Source organism: Notolabrus celidotus, chromosome 1 (assembly GCF_009762535.1).
Source record: "Notolabrus celidotus isolate fNotCel1 chromosome 1, fNotCel1.pri, whole genome shotgun sequence".
NCBI classification, from domain to species: Eukaryota; Metazoa; Chordata; class Actinopteri; order Labriformes; family Labridae; genus Notolabrus; species Notolabrus celidotus.
This window is the reverse complement of record NC_048272.1, coordinates 18,416,643-18,431,629: the sequence shown is the minus strand read 5'-3', so window position 1 is coordinate 18,431,629 and position 14,987 is coordinate 18,416,643. Positions and strand designations below refer to the sequence as shown.

At 43.6% G+C, this 14,987-nt stretch overlaps 1 protein-coding gene and 1 pseudogene across 1 annotated transcript in view; one reads left to right on the top strand and one right to left on the bottom strand.

Annotated features, from left to right (window-relative positions):
* The window catches only part of si:dkey-166d12.2 (rap1 GTPase-activating protein 1), a 199,099-nt gene that overhangs the window by 86,707 nt on the left and 97,405 nt on the right, over positions 1-14,987 (bottom strand). The window lies entirely within an intron of this gene.
* Positions 105-217, top strand: LOC117823363 (annotated as a pseudogene).

Sequence of the window (14,987 nt, the reverse complement as noted above, 5' to 3'; positions counted from 1 at the left end):
AGAAGTATGCATTTTTCTTTGTGTCAATAGTAGCATGCTAGTGAATGTTAGCTTCAGGGGCCAGAATGTTTAATATTGCTTGGAAAAACACTCAGCAGCCCTGCATACCTTCTCTGCCTTTTGGCTAAGATCAAGAAAGTATCTGTTCTTATAAGTTTAATATCTGATACGTCCACTATAGGGGGACAAAATATTATTTACTTTTACGTGGCTCCTTGGTCTGGGGGTATGATACTCGCTTACGGACAAATTCCACCTGACACGGGTTGCAGTGCAAGAAGTCCCAGGTTCAAATTCTGTATGAGCCCACCCTGGGGGGCGGCAGTAGCTCAGTTCATAGGGACTTGGCTTGGGAACACTGTTCAAGTCCTGGACCAAGTTTGGCATTGGACCAGTGGCTGGAGAGGTGCTGGTTCATTTGCCTAGGCACTGCCAATGTGCCTTTGAGCAAGGCACCAACTGCTCTGGTGGCGCTGGTTGATGGCAGCCTCCTCACTCTTCATGTGCATGTTTCTGCATGTGTGTTTGTATAAAAAACTGAGTAGCATGATCCAAAAGCCCCAGAGTGTACAACTTGAATTTCTTGGATTAATAAAGTTCATGTCTGTTTGTTTGTTTGTTTGTGTTTGTATCAGTCATTAGCCATTCGGATCTCACTATAAAGTTCTCACGTATCCTTCCAGAGTTTTTCTTTAAAACATATTTGACAGTGGGCCAGCTCCGGTGACCCATTTGGGAGTGTTAAGGATTAACCTGTGAACCCCACACATTACAAGATAAACTGAGCTGAACATTGGTATTGACCGAGGGCTTGATCCAAAATCCCTGCTTGATTGTCAAAGGATGAATTCAGTAAAAATCATCCTCAAACTCCAGCAGTCAGAGCTTTCATCTCCCCTCCTCTGTCCCAATAAGACATTCCTCCCCTGCACAGAGCTGCTTCGCTTCAGCAGAGGAGCTGCTCCATTTTTAAAGGACTACTGACAACACAGTTTGACCTCTGATCTGAGGAGTTCATTTAGAGTATCAGTAACTATAGAACAGTCATGTATAGTTTCCAGCAATATCCTTAGCGTGCCCGGACTTCAGATAACATAAGTCATGATTGAGATTCAGGGAGGCAAAAAGAAAAGTGTTAAGAGAGATATTGGCCGTGGAAGCAAGTTTGGGATTTTGACTCCCCCTGCTGTCAAATGTTCTAATGATGTCGCTCAACAGGCCTGATCACAAGCTGTATGGGAATCTTTGTGACTTCTCTTTGCCATGCCGACCTTTTTTAAGCGGTAGAGGAAGAGGAATACATTATACAGGCCAGTCCATGACACAAAAATAACCAGAGCTGCAAAACCACATGCTGAAGAGTTGTTTTTGACCTGGTATGGAGTAATGTTGGGGCGAATGTGGGACCCATTCCATTTTGTTCGTATAGTTAACAGACATGAGGATAGGGCATTGTACAACCGCTTCAAGCTACTCTTTTATCAGCAGTTGGTGTCTAAAAAGTGCAAGTGAAAGAGGCATTGTGCAAACTGTAAAGGGAACAAAGAGAAATACAAATACAGGGTTTAAAATACAAGTTAAAACTCATCTCTGCAAATGTTTTAAGAAAAGTGAAAAGCACTCAACATGTTTGTTAGAGCTCAAGGCGACACACATTGCTTTCAAGTGAGCAGCACTAAAGGTAAGCTTAAGTCTGGCTTCTTTACAAGAGAACTGGGTAAAAAAGAGAAATAAGACTCCTTTCTTTAAAAAATGTAATCACACATTTAGCCTTGGTGTACAGGATTCAGCCAAGGCCGCTCCTTCCCTCAAGACTCGCTAAGGGAAGCAGTTCTTCGACACAACAACAGTGTTGTCAGCAGTCCCAGACCCCCGCTGGCTCTCATAATTACCTCCCGTTTGGGTGGCCCTGTCTATTGATTCTGGCAGTGATAGATCTGGTCCCAAACTGAGAGTGAAAACCACATGACTGCCAGCAGGGCAGGTAGCATATGGAAGATTGGATGGCTCCAAGGTTCACCAACACAGCTATTCCCCTGATTTCATCTCAGACCACACTCAGGTGTACCTTTGTTTTAACATCTCTGTAAAAATGAGGCTCATTTGTGCCGAGTTTAAATAAAAAGGAATAAACTCAACTGATGAAAACAGGTACAAAAGCATGGCCCTTCTCTTTACTATTGACTGTTAGTAGCAGCAACAACAGATTAGTCCCTATCCTCTTCTCCACCCATCTATCTTCTATTCTGCTTATCTTGTTCAAGGTTGCACTTCATCACAGGCTGCATCTGAAAGCGTACTCCTTGGACAGATCTCCAATCCTTCTGATACAAACACATTCACACACTCCTGGAAATAGAGACTGCTGAATTTCAGGTAAGTGGGTGTTACTAAGACCTTGAAAGGAAAAAAAAGACTCTTGAAACCAATCAGCAATCTCTGGAGCTGAAATATAGAGGCAGTTTAAAAGTGCAAAAACATGCAGATCCCAGAATGTCCACTTGAGGCTGGCTACAGAAGCCAAGGAATCCCAATTAGGTCCATCCATCCATCCATCCATCTTCTTCCGCTTATCCGGGTCCGGGTCGCGGGGGCAGCAGCCTCAGCAGGGAAGCCCGGACACTCCTCTCCCCGGCCACTTCCACCAGCTCTTCTGGGAGGATACCGAGGCGCTCCCAGGCCACCCTGCGGAGAAAGCTCGAAAGATCGCTTGTATTCGCGATCTTGTTCTTTCGGTCACTACCCACAGCTCGTGACCATAGGTGAGGGTGGGAGTGTAGATTGACCGGTAAATTGAGAGCTTTGCCTTCTGGCTCAGCTCTCTCTTCACCACAACAGACCGGTACAGCGCCTGCATCACTGCAGATGCCGCCCCGATCCGTCTGTCAATCTCCCGCTCCCTTTTCCCCTCACTCGTGAACAAGACCCCGAGATATTTAAACTCCTCTGCCTGGGGCAAAGACTCCCCTCAGACCCGGAGAGGGCAAGCCACCCTTTTCCGACTGAGCACCATGGTCTCAGACTTGGAGGTGCTGATCCCCATCCCCGCTACTTCACACTCAGCTGTAAACCGTCCCAGTGTGAGCTGGAGGTCACCGTTTGATGAAGCCAATAGGACCACATCGTCTGCAAAGAGCAGAGACGGAAACCCTCCGCCACTTGGCTGTACCTAGAAATTCTGTCCATAAAAGTAATGAACAGAACCGGTGAAAAAAGGGCAGCCCTGGCGGAGTCCAACCCCCACCAGGAACAAATTCGACTTACTGCCGGCAATGCGAACCAGACTCTGGCTCCGACAATACAGAGACTGAATGGCCCGTAGCAACAGGCCATCCACCCTGCCTGACAGGGTCCTCTGCTAGACGTTCCCAGCAGACCCTCACTGTCCGTTTGGGTCTGCCAGGTCTGTCCGGCATCCTCCCCCGCCACCTGATCCAACTCACCACCAGGTGGTGATGAGTTGACAGCTCTGCTCCTCTCTTCACCCGAGTGTCCAGAACATACGGCCGCAGATCAGCCGATACGACTACAAAGTCGATCAGCGATCCGCGACCTAGGGTGTCCTGGTGCCAAGTGCACTTGTGAACACCCTTATGTTCGAACATGGTGTTCGTTATGGACAAACTGTGACTCGCACAGAAGTCCCACAACTGAACATCGCTCGAGTTCAGATCAGGCAGGCCGTTCCTCCCAATCATGCCCCCCCACGTCACGCTGTCATTGCCCATGTGAGCATTGAAGTCCCCCAGCAGGACAATGGAGTCCCCAGTCGGGGCATCTTCCAGCACCCGTCCCAAAGACTCCAAAAAGGGTGGGTACTCTGAACTGCCGTTCGGTGCATAAGCACAAACGACAGTAAGGACCCGTTTCCCGATCCGATGGCGCAGGGAAACAACCCTTTCGTCCACCGGGGAAAACTCCAACACACAGGCAGAGAGCTGGGGAGCTATGAGCAAGCCCACACCCGCCCTCCGCCTCTCACCCGGCGCAACTCCAGCAAAGAAGAGGGTCCAACCCCTCCCGAGAAGGTTGGTTCCAGAACCCGAGTGGTGCGTAGAGGTGAGCCCGACTATATCTAGCCGGTATCTCTCAACCTCCCGCACCAACTCGGGCTCCTTCCCCACCAGAGAGGTAACGTTCCATGTCCCAAAAGCCAGTTTCCGTAACCGAGGATCGGACCGCCAAGGCCCCCCGCCTTTGGCCGCCGCCAAATTTACATAGCACCAGACCCCCGTGAGTCCCCACTGTGGTGAGTCCGCGGGGGGACGGATCCATGTAACCCATTCGGGCTGGGCCCGACTGGGCCCCATGGTTGAAAGCCCGGCCACCAGGCCCTCGCCTGTGGGCCCCAACCCCAGGCCTGGCTCCAGGTTGAGGCTCCAGACAGGGTACACTTAGTCCTGTTCTTTTTTCTCATCAGGTGTCTTTGGGCCGCACTTTGTCTGTCCCCTCACCTAGGACCTGTTTGCCTTGGGAGACCCGACCAGGGGCAATTTCCCCCAACAACATAGCTCCTAGGATCATTAAGGCACTCAAACCCCTCCACCACATTAAGGTGGCGACCCATGGTCCCAATTAGGTACCATGTTCAAATGCCCGATTTGAATGCAAAAATTAAACGTGTTTACAGCCTCCTTCAAAATTCGGTTTATGTAGCTCGTTGAATGGAACACATTGTATGTGATAGGGTTACCAACTCTCCCGTATTAGCCGGGACATCCCAAATTTTAAACCGAAGTGATTTGTGCAGAACAAAACACCCCTTGTCCCGTATGCTGACATTGCTCCTCTGCAATCCCTTCACTGATCCTAGGGTCAGATCTGACACAGCCAGTAACCAATCATGCACTCATCAAGGGACACGTCATCCAATCACAGTCCTGTGCATCAGATATACCAGAGTCAAAAGTGCTCTATCCTGCTGCAAGTTTCAACATTATGGGTGATGTTTAGTTGTCTTGAGGCCACAAGTGAGGATAAATATATTGTTAAAGCAGAAAAAAGAAAAGACTATGCAATTACAACATGTAAAGAACACGTTTGGTCAGCCAGCAGTGACTCAACGAAAGCCTTCTGCACTTCCTGCCGTCAGGTGTTTTCAATAGGCCACAGAGGTGAGCATGACCTGACACAGCAAGCTGCTACAGAGATGCAAAGTAGAGCCGTATTAGCCAAAGATGTAAGCGGTAATGGTGCATTTTTGGTCACAAAGGGCTGCTTGAACTGTCAAGAGCAGTAAAAAATATCCACGAGGAAAGTGAACTTGGTGAGTCATGCCTTTCTCTTGAATTTTAAATCCATTTTTATTATGTTATTTTTATGGTAAGGCTCCAACCTGAGATTTATCTTAACATTTATTCTAAGGTTCTTTAGAGTGCTTCTCAAAGTAGAGTCCAAGGATTGTCAGAGGTCAACAAGGGGGTGGCAGTGAGTCCAAAGTTAACAGTGGAATCATTTATCACCACTATAATAATGTCATCTTTAAGTGACACTTTGGGTCATGGATTATTCACTTTCTGTGATAAAAATATATCAAATGTTCTCAGATGGAGGTCTGTGGTATAATTTGTGAGTTAGCAAGTAAAAGAGGTTTATTAATATAAACTTTTATAATAATACAGTTTCAGAAAAACTTGCATCAAATACACACTTCTGGCTTATACACATTCACACATCTCTAAGAGTTTGTCCCTTATTTGGTACTGAAAAGTTGTCTTCTTAAATGTATCCGTAAAATTAGCATCAACATTATTTCATTTTCCAAATAAACTTTTCAAAGTCATCTCCCAGTATGAACTGTAAATTCAGAAAACTCTCAAAAGTTCTAACACTTCTTGCTCCTCCTGAATCGATTCAATTGAAGGTAGATTAGACTGGTTTGTTCTCTGAGCGCTTCCGTGACTAATGGGCCTATTAGAGTCATTATGTGGACAAGCTGAGCTGTCAGCAGGTACTCCAGGTGGGCATTTTGTGCTGCTGAGTGAGGAGAACAAATCTGAAAAAAAAACAACAACAGCAACAACGACAGCTACGGTCCAGTTCACCTTAGGTACAAGACACTGAAATGTTAATGCAAAGTAAAGCTGCTGGAGAAACGTTGGAGAATGACGTTGTGTTATGATACTGATAAAACTTAACAATAGCTCACTTTTGATACATTGATTCCAGCCTTGATGATCGCAGGTTGAGTATTCCCTTACATAAAACCATCCTAATGTGGGGGAAAGGTTTATGTGATCCTGTGAACCAGGGATCTGAGTTCCTGTTGGTAGGGTCTACCTTGGCAAACTGGTTCCTGGGGACGGTCCAGACTGAGAGTGGTTAAAAAAACCAAAAACCTTTATATTGGCAAGGAAGAAGCAGAGCCACCTCGCCCAGATCATGGGGACCTTGGCTAATCCCTGGAGCCAGACAAGGAGGGAAGGGCAGCCAGGGAGCAACTGGTGGCTGGGCTTTAATCCAAAGGTCATTTAGCATGTAGCATGTAGACTAGATATAGCTAGGCTCACACATGCGCACATCACTTGCTCTGTGGGGGATGCTGACTGTGGACTGTGGACTGAGCTTTAACACCCAACAGCAGTTCAGAGTGTGCTGCCTTCTGAAGAGTCAATGGGCAGAGTCTTGGAGGAGGTTCCACTGAGGGACACTCCAGTTCTTATGGATGGGGTTGGTCTTGAGTTGCAACCACAGATTGTAGAAAGGTATGGACGTGGTCTCAGTGATGTCATCTATTGGTTCTGGAATAGACATTTTCAGGCTCTAGATGGCAGGCACCATATTGGAAATGCTGACTCAACCTCAATTTTGATCACTGGCTTTATTTTTCAAAACTGTAAGTTGCAACCAAAAGAATGTGATTGCAGATAGAAGAGGCCAAAGTAAGAGACCTCTATGGTGAGGTCAGCATTAGAGATAACGTGGAGAGCTTGGACATACAGACGCAAGGGAGATATTTGAGTTTTTTTTTTTTTTTTTTTTCAAATATCAATCTTTAAGTTAAATAGACTGGCTTTAAGCTCAAGTGAACATACCTGCTCTATAAGACTGGTGCATTTCATGCTTTAATAGCAGCTCACATCAGCTGATGCTTTCTGGGGTATTTAATGCATCACTGTAAAGGTGTGTGTGTGCTTTAATCTCGCTCTAATTGACTGCAGGATTGTCAGCCCCACATTTCCATTACCATCTTTTGTTTTTTATGCTCCACTGTCGATAACAACAAGTGTTCGTGAGCCATTGTGTCACAGTCATTTGAATATCTCATCATCAAACATGACTCCATCATTTCACAGATAAAAGAACACGCCACATTTGAACGTGACTGATGACTTGTGCCTTTGATGTGTGCAGACGATATCATTGCATGTGCCTATAAGGACATTTGAAATACATTTTTAAAAAAATGCTTCAACAATGCAAGGCATACATGCTTAATTGAAACAACCTCTCTGCACTCTGTGAGTAACGACCGAAATATCCTCTGTCATTATTCTCTTCTGCTCTCTGTCATCCTACTCACTGAGATATGTGCAGAGCCTAATTGAAGAGTCTCCTGAACTGAGATGTAATGGAGCCTGATTACGTGAAGTCAACCTCTTCATAATGTTAAATGGCTACAACTGCAAGCAACATTACCCCCTGAGTTAGTCCGAGGTTTTCAATTAATTATCTGAGACTGCCTGTACTAAGTGGAGAGGCTAATGAAGCACAACTGTAAGGAATATCAAGCAGGTACGTGTGTGTGTTATAACATCATAATCAGTGTTTTAAATGATCTATATACAAAGGGAGAGAAGCAAAGAAAATCAATGTAACATTTCAAGAGAGCAACAACATTTGTTTCAGTGTCTTCAAACTGGATATGACAATTGAAAATATGGTTTAGAGTATGTGTGGCACCTTCCTTATCTTCCATGTATTTTATTGAGCAGGTGCACAGAGTAACAGGCAAACCCCATCTGCTTGAATAACCTCTGGTACCACCTGTACAAGCAGAGCACACTGCAGCTGCACTGGGTCATGATGTTTCATCTATGAAGTAACTGAGGACTGGACACACCTGTCTGGGTCTCAGCAGGGGTCTTCCTTCCTGCCTTGCTTTTGACGTAGCTAAAGAAGAACACAGCTGCGTAAAGAAGCCGAAGCTTCAGAGGTCTTTAAACTGAGAGAAAAAACCCAGCTACTCCGACTCTATTAAACATTTACAGAGGTACAACAGGGGTTTAAAGAGAGCTGCTGTCACACCTCTGAAGAGAACAAAGGACTCCAGCTCAAATCAAAAGCTGTACGATTTGCATTTCATTCCGGGGAAGTCATCAGAACATTTGTAGACACAGCACTTTGATGATTAAGACAAATCCTAATCTAAGATGTACGTACACTGAAGTATTAGAGATCTACTTCTTTTTACTTTTTGCACATATCAGTGCAGATGTTTCTACATGTGTACTGCAAACATGGCCAGGTGAACCTCCCAGCTGGACCAAGCATCAGGAACTTTTAGAAAACATAAGGAAGAGAAACAACTTCTCTTACTGTACTGAAAACACACTGAGACTTCAAAATGGAGAACAAAACAAAAACATTTTTGTACCATCACACTCCGAGCAGCGATGATGTTCAACTGCTCATTCAATCATCACAAGCTGGGAACCAGGCAGTCACCATAAAATTAGGCACATGCCGTATGAAAAGATGGATGAGGTGACAGTTCCCAAAAGTGAGACCTAAACTATAAAATCAAAATACACATAGGGTGAGACAGCAGTGGGACAAATTCATCCCATGACTGTGCCAGTATCATAGGCTGTTACAGGGGCGAGACAGGATCACTGTGAGGTGATGTAATAGACAGACCTTAACAGTTCTGTGTTTGTGCATTTTTGAATGTGTGTTTTTGTGAAGTTCTTGCCGCGTGGTTACCTCTCATGCTTCTCCAATGCCATACCTGGAAATTACAAACTGGGACACCAATATTATTCCCCTGCAGGATCAGCATGAAAGTACAAAGATGGGGTGATGAAAAAAGTTCACTATGACACTGTTGTGCAATAAAAAGGGCTATTTGATGCTATGATACCATGATTGACAACTCTGTGGATAAACTAGGTTCCAGCGGTGCTGTGTCTGTGGACTAGCAGAGTAGAGAAGGAAGAGTGAAAAGAGATTTCAATATGAATATAAAAATCAACAAACTTTTCTTAACTGTTTCTGCTTTAAACTTAACTAAAGTTCTCAAGCTACAAAGATCTAATGTGGCCGATACGGAACTGAGGAACCCTTAACGTTGTACTGGCCAGTGTGTTTAGAGTGGCAAAAGAGGCAGGACGGCAATACTGAGGCTACACTAGCTGATCCTTAACTGTGCTCAAAGTTGATGTGTTTGAAGCAGAAGAACTCTGGCTTCAAACATGCACTCATTGAAGAGGGTATTTTGGTTTCACTTTTGTACAACACAAAGACCCAGAGACATGTCATCCATCTTTCTATCCAGTCAATTAATGACCCATTATACTACAAGTCCCCATCAAAAGATTCCTACCATAGCGACCAAACTTTTCTGGAGAAACGCTGCCCATACTATAAAAGAGTAGAGTGTGATCACTCCCTTTAGGAGGCAGTTGTGATGAGGGAACAGAGGTTTCCTGCATGAAATGAAGTCATGCTAACTCTGGGTTACGGCTAAGCTCATAATAGATATCACCAGTTAAATGCACTTCAGTCAGAGCATGTGGAGGATCAGACGAGGTCAGAAGAGACTGCAGGGAGCTGTGCAGAGCAACAGATGGTCTCACAAAGCGTCAGTCTGATCTCACAGACCAAGAGACTCATATAGGACTTTGCTAAGAATGAGATAAAAAGTTCAACGGCTTTGTTAACAAAATAAGTTCCCCCCAGTGTGACGTTGTGGAAATGTGGAAGCAGTTTTAAACACAAATGTATGTTACAAATGACCTCTTGCATCCTCTGTGTTGCAACATATTTGAAAAGGTGAAGAGTGCAGGAGAGCGGGATGTTGTAGGTTGGTTTTGGGTGAAACTGCAGCCTCATGGTGATGTGTCAGCAGGATTACAGCCTGAACAGGAATGTTTTAAATAACTTTACTGTAGACCGCCTGCTCAGGATGAAGGTCTGATTCTGACAGAACATCTATGAGGTGACATTAAACCAGTCCTCCAGGCCTAAATGGGTTCAACACAACAAAAAAGTGCATTCCGCACATTCTGTCTATATTTTGATTTTACTGTGATCCTCCTAGAAGTTTGTTCCTCCCTGTGTCCCTCTCTTTTAAAGCCTTGATCTCGCTGTCAAGCAACAACTGGCTCTCCTCTCTGGCTCCTGTTTGCTTTCTCCTCACGACTCGGACTCTGATATTAGGAGGGAGAGCGGCCATTAACAGCAATCTGAAGAGGCACAGATGCCCAATTACAGGCCTCTTTGCCCAACTCTCTCTCACTGCTCGACGCTGAGGAGCACTTCATTACTACGCTGCTCCTCGTGTCAGTCAAAGGGCTGCACAGACTCATGGCCGCGGGGCTGCTCAGAGGGGAGCGCTGCAAGGAAACAGACACCCACACACACATGCACACACACTTCCAGCTGTGCACACAGAAACAGATAATTTATCTTGAAGAGCATCTCTTGAGGAGCGTCTCTTATGTATCAAGTCAATGAAGAAACTATTTTAAACTTCTGTATTTAAATTTGCATAAAAAGGCACCAAACAGCATTACATTAGCGCCTGCAATACAATTAATTCTAGTTTCATAACCCTTCACAACAAAAATTAACTACTGCCTTATAGGAAAACACAGATGTAGTCATATTGAGCTTATCTTTAGTTTACTGTTGTTGATCTGTCGACAACTTGGCATGTATTTTATTGTATTTCCATATCTGTGGCATCAGGTTTTGATTGACACTTGATGGGTTTACATGATCGCTTATTATTTTTCCTATTAAATCTTTAAGACTGAAAATTCTGTGTTATCTGTTAACTGGGAGATATCTATTCTGATCTGGTGATGACATTCTCCAGCAGCCAATCGTACCCTTAGTAGTGTTAGATCACAGCAGCACCTGCCAATTGGCGGGCAATGCAGAGGAGAGGGCAAGAAGATGCTCATTTAGTAGGTGGGATCATGGTTTCTTTAAGCCGGTTAAGGATGTTTGATATTTCCAAAATGTCCAAAAGGACCCTTGATTCATTCTCCAACCAGTTTTGTACCGCTGTGTTGCATCAAAGTGTTTTCGCGCAAACTCAAGTCACGAGAAATGAAAAGTGAGCATGCCCAAAACACTGACATGTTTCCTCAGTCCACCTTCTTCCATTGCTCTATGGTCCAGTTCTGATACTTACATGCTCATTGTAGGGACAAGGGTCAGCATGGACAGACCGACTGGTCTGCAGGGAAGGTATAGGTTGGTAGGTACTAACCACTGCAGTCTGGGAGCACCGTACAAGAGCTTGAGATGCTCTGACCCAGTCATCTAACCGTCATATTTTGGTTCACTTATCCTTTTTTACTGCTTCAAACCAAGAGGCAACCTCTGGTCTTAAAATATGAAGCTCATGCGGAAGTGCTAAAAACTGCAGTTCATCAAGCGTCCACTTGAAGCTGGCTGCAGAAACACCAGAAATGGTTTAGGTTTGAATAGCTTATTTCTCTTTCGGCACACTGTGCAGGGGTGAATTTTTTTAGGACTTGTTACTCTTACAGATATTTAACTCACAAATTTTCTAAATAAGGCATAACTGACTTGATTGACAGGCAGGCACCCTGTAGCTGTTAGTGAAAAGGCTAAAGGCCAACCTTTTAGGTCCATTAATTATACAGTCTATGCTTCACACAAATCCATGGAGACCAAATCAAACTGCTTTTACACTACATGTCTCATTCACTCATTCACACCACATTCATTAGCCCATCACTATTAAGTAATCTCCACTCTGAAGCTGAGATCAAACTGCCAAACCTCTGACTGAGGGATGACTGCATCTACCACTGAGCCACAGACACTCTATAGCACAGGCCCAGTCACAAAGATCAACCCACAATGAGAGTTCCTATAGATAGCTTTAAATTGAGGCCTCTCTATCAAATATAATGAAATCTAAACTCTGTTTGCTCTAACAGTTGTTTTATTAGCAATAAACTACTGTACTGTTGTTCCTTTAGTTGAAATGAGTCAGTATATACAGAATGAAGAGCAGAGGTATTTACTCCTTCTTCCTTATTGGAGTCTGGCAGCAGCTTCAGTCCAACAAAGATAAGCACTATCATTATCAATAGCAATCAAGCTAATGAGGCTTTAATTGGGAACACTGAGCTGTGAGCAGTTTAGCGCGGTAAAGTGTCTCCACCTTTCATTAGGAACACCTCTTTGACCAAATGACTCCAGTCACGTCAGCACCAACACAAAAAGAAATGTGTGTATGTGTGTGCGTCAGGTGAGACGATGCTCATCTGGAGTGGGAGGAAGATGTGTTTGCCACCCTCACACACACACACACACACACACACACACACACACACACACACACACACACACACACACACACACACACACACACACACACACACACACACACACACACACACACACTTACACCTGGCTGGCTGAGGGTAAGGTGATGGAGTATAGGCAGTTGCACATGGCAGGAGATCCAGGACGGAGTTATTTTTCCAATTTACCTTGAAATAATTTTACTTTTATAAAGTTTTAACCTTCAAACGTTGGTCATATTTTAGTGGAACATTGTTCTGGTATATTTATTTTTCTCATCCTTTATATAAGTGTATGTTTCCTTTTCCAACATTCAGTTTATCTTTAGCTTTTTTACTTTACATTCAGTCTTTAAAATAAACAGTATGAACTGTCAATTAAACTGACCATCAACATTAATGTCTCTAGGTACACTTATGAAAACTCTGATATTTGGTTTGTGTTAACTTTGGTGCCCCCTGTGGGAAATGGATAAGAGGCTGCAATCTGTCAGTCATTTTGTCTGACCCCACCGCCTGTCAGCTGTTTCAGGGATTAAAACAATTTTATAGCACCAAAACATTTTCTTTCTAGTAGTCTTGTTTAACTTTGATGCTCTTAAAGATACATGAATTTTAATTGCATTATTAATATTTTGAATGAATATTTACATCATGTTTACATAAAATTATAACAAACTATTATAGATCATTATAGAAGAACTAAAAATGCTCACATCTCGGATTTTGCTTTAGCCACACTTTAAAGCTTTTGTTAAAAGTCTTTATATCTTGTGTTAGTTTTATTTACTCCAATATGTCCACAACTCAGCTGCCCGGTTACTCATCCACGCTCACTCCAGAGCTAACATCACACCCATCCTTCAGCACCTCCACTGACTCCCCATCCAGCACCGAATCCACTTCAAGATCCTGCTCATCACCTACAAAGCCCTCATTAACCTCGCCCCCTCATAACTGACCAACCTCCAGATCATCAGATGCCAATCTCCTGTCCCCTATCACCAAGACCAAGCACCGCACCTTGGGGGACAGAGCCTTTGCCATTGCTGCCCCAACTCTCTGGAACTCTCTCCCTCCACACATCCCTCCGCAACTCTAATTCACTTCAATAATCTAAAAAACATCTCAAGACCTTCTTGTTCAAAAAGCATACAATACATGACCTCTACCCCCGCCCCACCTCTGTCTTTGTTTTGTTTTGTTTTATTTATTTGCTTTATTTTTATTTTTCTGTAAAGCAACTTTGAGTACCAAGAAAAGCGCTATACAAATCCTATCAATTATTTTTATTATTGTTTCCGTTGGTAGCGTGTTCCAAATTTGAGAACCTTTAATAGAAAAAGCTGACTGCCCCAGGGAAGTCTTACTGTGTGCCATTTTACAAATCACCTCTAGTTGTGCCCCAGGTGTTCCTAACGCTATTTTGCCTGATGAAAGATTTGCATAAAATTTCTGGTGTTCTACATTTCATCAACATGGTGCTATTTCTACCATAAAACCTGTGTCCAGCTAACAGAAAGCAACACATAAAACTCACTGAGAAATCCGAATCTAGTCATTCATTTTTTCTAAAGTCATCGAGCAGTCAGAGACATTAGAAGAAAACTCACTGGACTAAGAGACAAATGAATTCATAAAGAAATCCCTTCCCAGAAGAAAGACATTATGAATACATTAGTATGAATATTATTAGTTGAAACTTTTGAATGCTTGTTCTTCTAAATGCAGCCTGAGACTGATAGAAAACACACTCTCTGTGATGACTCAGTGATTCTAATCAGAGACTGTGCTGTGGATAGTTAACACAGCTCAGCTCTGAGGTGCCATTAAAATGCACCACAGACCTTTTTACAACTGAGGAACCCAAATCGTCATTATGATACTCGGTGTGTGCATACACCTGATGAGCCTGAATCATCTTCGGAACTTCAATTTTCTCTTTCCCATATCTCTCATTGTCCTTTACAGAGTCATTCTGACTCACTTTTTTACGACTCTAAAGCCCACTGGATGAGTAATAATGAAGCAACACATTTCTTTCAGATGTTTGCAAGCCAGCTGAGTCCTGTAAACGAAAAGGGCGACTCGCTCCAGACAATAAATCAACTCTGGCGCTCTGCTGCATACAATAAACAGACATGGCATTCAAGAAAGGTTCATTAACGTAATTAATATTTCTGCCCTTCCTTCCATTTATATCACTGTACCCAGTCTTTGTACAACAGAAAAAACTCTACAACTACATGGGGAAATAATATAAAGTAACGATGATAATGATTCAATTTGGTGTGCAAATATCTCCACAATTATTCCAGTATATACTTAATTCTGATTGGTCAAAACCAAAACAGCAAAAACAATTGTGGGCACAACCAGATCACAAATGTTGTATCAATCTTTGTAAGAGAGAACAGCCCATTTCACCTCTGCCTGTTTACACTGTGGCAAAACGTCTCTGTCTCAGGCTGGTCTTGA